The sequence below is a fragment of the Suncus etruscus genome, chromosome 9, assembly GCF_024139225.1.
Source record: "Suncus etruscus isolate mSunEtr1 chromosome 9, mSunEtr1.pri.cur, whole genome shotgun sequence".
In the NCBI taxonomy this organism is placed as follows: domain Eukaryota; kingdom Metazoa; phylum Chordata; class Mammalia; order Eulipotyphla; family Soricidae; genus Suncus; species Suncus etruscus.
Genome location: NC_064856.1, coordinates 106,369,662 through 106,377,468, shown reverse-complemented (window position 1 = coordinate 106,377,468; position 7,807 = coordinate 106,369,662).

Below are 7,807 nucleotides of genomic sequence, written 5' to 3'. Positions count from 1 at the left end.
GGGATAAGGCCTGATTAGCAAAATTACTCTGAATAGAGCTCTGAGACCGAGCATGTGGTTCATCGTTTGAATCTGCTCTGCTCTGCGATTCAATTTTGTGACTAGAAGGAGGCCTCCCTCGTGGAGTTAGCACTGGAGGTTGATCATTATCTGAGTCACTACTGTCAAGCAATTCACTAGAATCAGGCTTAACATTCTGAGTTGTTTTTCTTCCAGCAAAAATTTCTATATTGTTGATGGTGGGGCTGGATTCGTCAGCCTGCAACTTGGTCTGAGTTTTCGTCAGATAAATTTCCTTATTATCTATACTGGTTTTAGCCTCACCATTTCTACACTTTCTATTTCCTAAATACCAGCAAATAACTATGCTCATAATAATAACGTTAGTCAACACAGAAATTCCACAAACTATGATGGCTAGAGACACTACACTTTTCATTTGAAATATAGACCACAACCATCCAACTGCAGTGATTGTCCTTAGATCAAAACCAATTAGTTTTAAACAAAATGGAATGATCCACTTGTATACTAGAGCACCAATGCGTAAGACTAAGGGTGGTAAAATCCACATGACTAACCACAGAAACCATTTGATGGTCAGCATAGGAAATTTCCAATGAAGTATTTCACTTACAGTTCTGAGGGTCCAGGGTTCAGGTCCCTGTTCGGGCGCCATTATGTAGCAGGTCAGCCCCTGAAGAGGTTGACTGATGGTGGGATGGAGAATGAGGCCCTTTTCTTCCAGCTCGGAGCACGCGTGTGCCACCCTGTCTAGCCCACGGTTCTGAGGTGAAACGGCGGGTAAACAGCTCGCAGACAATCAGGCTCGTGGAAATATTTGCTTTATTCGGATGGACAAAACTGAAGTCCAAAGACTCAGATTCAGTTTCAGCCAGCCCAAAGCTCCCGGCCTTCCACAGACTCCTGTTTTTATACTCCAGAATCAGGTCCCACCCAATGGTGGGATCAGATACCAACCAATGGTGAAAGCAGAATTAGGTCCTACCCTAGGGTGGGGGCAGAATGCCAGGTCACACCCTAGGGTAGGGCACAATCACCTAATCAGTTTAGGGTAAGCAACATAGTAATCCCCCAAAATATTTACATACACAACACCTACCTACCTACTTATTAGGAATGTCTTGACAAGGGCTCTGAGTCAAATCTTTCAGAAGTTTATATAGAAATCATAAGCAGTTACTCTACAATCATTTCATTCTATAGCTGTCTTAATTAACCACTGATTTTTCTGGTCAACTTTGTCTAGGGATACTCTTATTCAAACCCTGGTTGTTAAGGGATATGGTAATTCAAACTTTGGTTGTCATGGGAGCTTTTGTATGTCAAGGGATTTTTTTCAGGTTGAACATTCTGAGATTACTCAACCTCTAGTTCTTTATTCCTGGAGGGTACCAGCACTGATTTAATTCTAAATTAACTCACTCTGTCAGGAAAAACTACTTCACTGGGGTAAGTGATTGAACCTGGGGGGTCTTGGTTCTTAAATAGGTCCTTGGCTAATTAATTTTGTTTTGCTATAACCCTGTGTATGCATTTTGGGTCCCTTATAGCCTTCCCATTGCCCCAATTTCAAGTGAAGTTGAATAAAATGATGGGATGGGATGACCTATTTGACTTGACAATAGAGGAGAGTTAAGATCTCTGGGATGCCCTAAATAAATTTTGGACTAATCTTCAACCATGCCTTGAGCTTTCAGTAGATTCAGAGCCCTCCCTCATTGTCTCCTTATTGGATCATCTACCTGTCTTTTAGCCAGCTTCTTTCATCACTATCTACCTCAGCTCTTGCACTGGCTAGACCACCATGGTTGCATCTCCACCTTACCTGCCTATATATACACCAAGTTTATTTGGGATCCAGGGCACAACTCTCACTTTTGCTTCCAGGAAGCTTTGGAAGGCCAACTTGGAATTTCTAGAGTGGGAGGGCAGGATTTTTATATTTATTTTTTAGTCTCACTTGGAAATGGTCAGGGGTTACTCTGGTTCTTTGCTCAGGAATTACTCTTGGCAGTGCTTGGGGGACCATATGAAATGTAGGTGATCGAACCCACATTGGCTGCATGCAAGAAAAACTCCCTATTTTATATTATTGCTCTAGCCCCTAGGAAGGGAGGCTTTTCTATAAACATGGCCAGAAATTGAGTCCAGAGAGACTGTACAGTGTGGATTGCATTTGCCTTACACGTGGTCAACCTGGGTATGTTCCCCCAGAATCTCATATGGTCCCCCTGAGCCTGCCAGAATGATTTCTGAGTACAGAGTCAGGAGTGACCCCTGAGTGTTTCTGATTGTGCCCCAAAACAAACAAGCAAAAAACATGGCAGAAATGGAGGCAGAGTCTCGCAAAGGTGTTGGTTTGGGAGGGTCCAAATGACAACAATCCACTCTGTAGATGAAGAGAACTTTGATACAGAGAGGTTTTGTGACATAGGAACTGCAAGGGCTCCTGGATATCAGAGAAGGCAAAGGTACCTGTCTAGTTACATCCAGTTTACAGCAAGTTAATCAAAAAATGATTTAATTGTTCGTTAAGCTGCACTGTATTCTATTATGTATGTTTCTCATGATTTATTTATTTTTCCTTGGACAGCTACCGAGTCTGTCTAAGCTATTGTACCAAGTGCTGAAGCACATTTGGGTGGACGTTTTGAAGTCTTCCACACCTCAAACGTGGGGTGCAGTTACAGCGTGGGGCCACACGCGATGGCTGTTCCTTTAATGACTGATTGTTGCAGGGATTACAGGTTGACATGGATCACAGGCTTTTGGTCTGAGGTTACTATGACCCAAATAAGATCACACCTGACTTGGGATTGGTATTGGAGCATTGAATGCCTGAAACAATACTACTGTGAACAACTTGGTAAATCACAGTGTTAAATCAAACCAAACCAAACCAAACCAAGGGAGGACTGGAAAGCAATGGATAAGGTGTTTGCCTTGTATGCAACCACTTGGGCTCAATCTCTGGCATTACTTAAGACCCCAAAGCAACACCAGGTGTAATTCCTGAGTGTAGAGACAGGAGTAACCCCTGAGCATTGTCGAGTAAGGCCTCAAATCAAAAACCAAGTAACAAGAAAAAAGAAAAAGAGGATTACAATTCTTTATAATTTTATTATAATTATATATTATATAATTATATATAATTATAATATTTTTATATTTTATATAATTATAATTTTTGTACATTTTTTACACACATATACATATATATATATGTATAAATATATTTTTCTTTTGTGAAACACTTAGTGATGCTCAGGGGTTACTCCTGTATCTGCACTCAGAAATTACTTCTGTTAGTATTTGGGGGCCCTTATAGGATGCTAAAGATAAAACTCAGATTGGCCATATGCAGTTCATGTGCCTGCCTATTGTTCCATTTCTCTAGTTCCCTCACAATTTTCTTTTTGAAACTGAAATTACACAGAGAGGAAGGGATCTACCTTAATATTAAGAATATTAGGGAGATTTCATGTGCATCCATGTATAGGAGAATTTCATGACTTCATCTCTCCTGATGGCTGCATAATATTCCATTGTATATATGTACCACAGTTTCTTTAGGCATTCCTCTGTTGAAGGGTATCTTGGTTGTTTCCAGAGTCTGGCTATTGTAAATAGTGCTGCAATGAATATAGGTGTGAGGAAGGGATTTTTGTATTGTATTGTGTTCCTAGGGTATTTCCCTATGAGTGGTATAGCTGGATCTTATGGGGGCTCAATTTCCAGTTTTTGGAGGAATCTCCATATCTCTTTCCATAAAGGTTGGATTAGACAGCATTCCTACCAGCAGTGAATAGGAGTTCCTTTCTATCCACATCCACGCCAGCACAACTTGTTCTTATTTTTTGTGATGAGCACCAATCTCTGTGGCGTGAGATGGTACATCATATTTGTTTTGATTTGCATCTCCCTGATGATTAGTGATGTGGAGCATTTTTCATGTGCCTTTTGGCCATTTCTATTTCTTCTTTGAGGAAGTGTGTATTGATTTCTTCTAATTTTTTTGATGAAATTAGAAGTTTTTTCTTGTAAAGTTCTGTCAGTGCCTTCTATATTTCGGATATTAGCCCCTTATTTTATGGGTATTGGGTGAATAGTTTCTCCCACTTTGTGGGTGGCTCTTGTATCCTGGGCACTGTTCCCTTTGAGGTGCAGAAGCTACTCAGCTTAATATATTCCTATCTGTTATTCTCTGCTTCTACTTATTTGGAGAGTTCTGTTTCGTCCTGAAAGATGCCTTTAGTCTAAATGTCATAGAGTGTTTTACCTCTGAGTTGATCTATATATCTTATGCGTTCAGGTCTGAGATCAATATCTTTAATCCATTTTGATTTTACCTTCGTGCAGGATGTTATTTGGGGATCTGAGTTAGCTCTAATGCAAGTGGCTAACCAGTTGTGCCAACACCACCTGTTGAAGAGGCTTTCCTTGCTCCATTTAGGATTTCCTGCTCCTTTATCAAAAATTAGGTGATTGTATGTCTGAGGAGCATTCTCTGAGTACTCAAGCCTATTCCACTGATCTGAGGGTCTGTCTTTATTTCACCATGCTATTTTGATAACTATGGTTTTGTAATACATTGTAAAGTTGGGGAAAGTAATGCCTCCCATATTCCTTTTCCAGAGGATTGCTTTAGCTATTCGTGGGTTTTTATTGTTCCAAATGAATTTCAGAAGTGTTTGACCCACTTTTTTGAAGAATGTCATGGGTATCTTTAGAGGGATCATATTAAATCTTTGGGGAGTTTTGCCATTTTAATAATGTTTTCCTCCCAATCATGACCAGAGTATGTGTATTCATTTCATTGTGCACTCTCTTATTTTTTGGAGCAGGGTTTCATAGTTTACTTTTTGTAGTTCTTTCACATCTTTAGTCAATTTGACTCCAAAATATTTGAGTTTGTGTGACACTAATGTGAATGGGGTTGTTTTCTTTTTAATTAATATCTTTATTTAAAACCCTTGTTTACAAATATGATAGTAGTTGAGTTTCAGTCATGTAAAGAATAGCCCCCTTCACCACTGCAACAGTCTATGTCCATTTCTTCCCTATCATTATTGGTGTATAAAAAGGCCATTTATTTCTGTTAATTTTGCAGCCTGCCACCTTGCTATATGAATCTATTGTTTCTAGAAGCTTTTTTGTAAAGTCTTTAGGGTTTTCTAAGAATAGTATCATGCCATCTGCAAACATTGAGAGCTTGACATCTTCCTTTTATATCTGGATTTTCTTGATATCTTTTTCTTGCAAGTACTTTCAGTATTATGTTGAATAGTCATGGTGAGAGAGGACAGCCTTGTCTTGTACCAGAATGTAGAGGAAAGGCTTTTAGTTTTTATTCATTGAGAATAATATTTGCCATTGCTTGTGGTAGATGACCTTAACTATATTGAGAAATGTTCCTTTTATTTCCATCTTGCTGAAAGTTTTTTTTATATCAAAATGGGTGTTGGACCTTATCAAATGCTTTCTCTGCATCTATTGATATGATCCTGTGATTTTTATTTTTATTTTTCTTGTTTTTGATGTTGTGTATTATATTGATAGATTTATGGATGTTAAACCATCCTTCCATTCCTGAGATGAAACCTACTTGATCATAGTGGATGATCTTCTTGATGAGAATGATCTTTTTGATGAGGCATTGGATTCTATTTGCCAGGATTTTGTTGAGGATCTTTGAATCTGTGTTCATCAGGGATAATGGTCTGTAATTTTCTTTTTTGGCAGCATTTTTCTCTGGTTTTGCTGTCAAAGTGATATTAGCTTCATAAAAACTATTTGGAAGTGTTCCCATTTTTTCAATTTCATGAAAGAGCCTGGCCAGGATTGGGAGTAATTCCTCTTGAAAGGTTTGAAAAAGTTCATTCATGAATCCATCCGGGCCTGGGCTTTTGTTTTTGGTCAGACTTTTGATTATGGTTTTAATTTCCTCAATAGTATTGGTGGTTTTTAGATATGCCATATCCTCCTTACTCAACTGTGGAAGGTTATAAGAATCCAAGAATTTATCCATTTCTTCCAGCTTCTCATATTTAGTGGCATAGAATTTTTCAAAGTAGTCTTTGAATACCCTTTGAATCTCTGCAGTATCTGTAGTGATCTCCCCCTTTTCATTTCTGATACTGGTCATCAAGTTTGTCTCTCTTTCTTTGTGAGTTTTGCCAATGGTCTATCAATCTTGTTTATTTTTTCAAAAAACCAACTTCTGCTTTCATTGATCTTTTGATTGTTTTTGGGTTTTCACTTTATTGATTTATGCTTTGAGCTTTGAGCTTTATTATTTCCTTCTGTCTCCCTATGTTTGGTTCCTTTTGTTTATCATTTTCTAATTCTATAAACCGTTTCATTAAGCTATTCAGGTATGCCCCTTCTCCCTACCTGATGTGTGCTTGCAAGGCTATAAATTATCCTCTCAGTACCACTTTTACTGTGTCCCATAGATTCTGATAGTTTCTGTCTTCATTGTAATTTGTTTCCAGGAAAGTTTTGATTTCCTCTTTGATATCATGTCAGACCCACTGGTTGTTCAGTAGCAAGCTGTTTAATTTCCAGGTGTTAAAGGTTTTCTTCTGTGTCCCTTTGTAGTTCACATCTAATTTCAGAGCCTTGTGGTCAGCAAAGGTAGCCTGCAAAATTCCCATCTCTTGATTTTATGGAGGTATCTTTTATGTGCCAGTATGTGGTCTATCCCAGAGAATGACCCATATACATTAGAGAAGAATGTATATTTATGTTTCAGATGATGGAGTGTCCTATATATATCTACTAGGCCTCTTTTCAAGTTTAGTATATTTTTGTTGGGTTTTGCTCTGGTTGACCTAATATGTGTTGACAGGGCCATGTTGAGGTCTCCCACACTTATTGTGTTATTATTTATATTGTTTTTCAGATTTGTCAACAATTGTATTAAATACTTTGCTGGCCCTTCATTGGGTGCATATATGTTTAGGAGAGTGATTTCTCCCTGCTGTGCATATCCCTTTATTACTACAAAATGTCCATCTTTGTCCCTTACAACTTTTCTGAGTGTAAAGTTTGTGTCATCTGATATTAGTATGGCCACTCCAGATTTTTTTTTTTTAACACCACCCATCACCAGTGCAATATTCCCATCACCAATGTCTCAAGTCTCCCTCCTCCCCACCCGACCCCCGCCTGTACTCTAAACAGGTTCTCAATTTCCCTCATACATTCTCATTATTAGGACAGTTTTTTAAAGGTGTTGTTTGCTTGGATGATTTTTCTCCAGCCGTTGGTTTTGAGTCTATGTTTGTTCTGAGTATTCAGGTGTGTTTCTTGTAGGCAGCAGAAGGTTGGATTGAGTTTTTTGATCCATTTTTTTCTACTCTGTCTCTTAACTGGTGAATTTAGTTCATTGACATTGAGAGAAGTAATTAATTGTCTTGGAATTTAGTGCCATCTTTGTGTAGAAGTTTGGTGTGTTTGTTGGTAAGTCATTTCTTTTTTCTTTTTTGTTTTGTTTTGTTTTGTTTTGGTTTGGTTTTTGGGCCACACCCGCGGTGCTCAGGGGTTACTCCTGGCTGTCTGCTCAGAAATAGGTTCTGGCGGGCACGGGGGACCATATGGGACACCGGGATTTGAACCAACCACCTTTGGTCCTGGATTGGCTGCTTGCAAGGCAAACGCCACTGTGCTGTCTCTCCGGGCCCTGTTAAGTCATTTCTTAAAGTAAACATTTCAGTTTTCCTTTTAAGGATGGTTTTGAGTCTGTAAATTTTCTGAACAGTTGCTTATCCATGAAGCTATG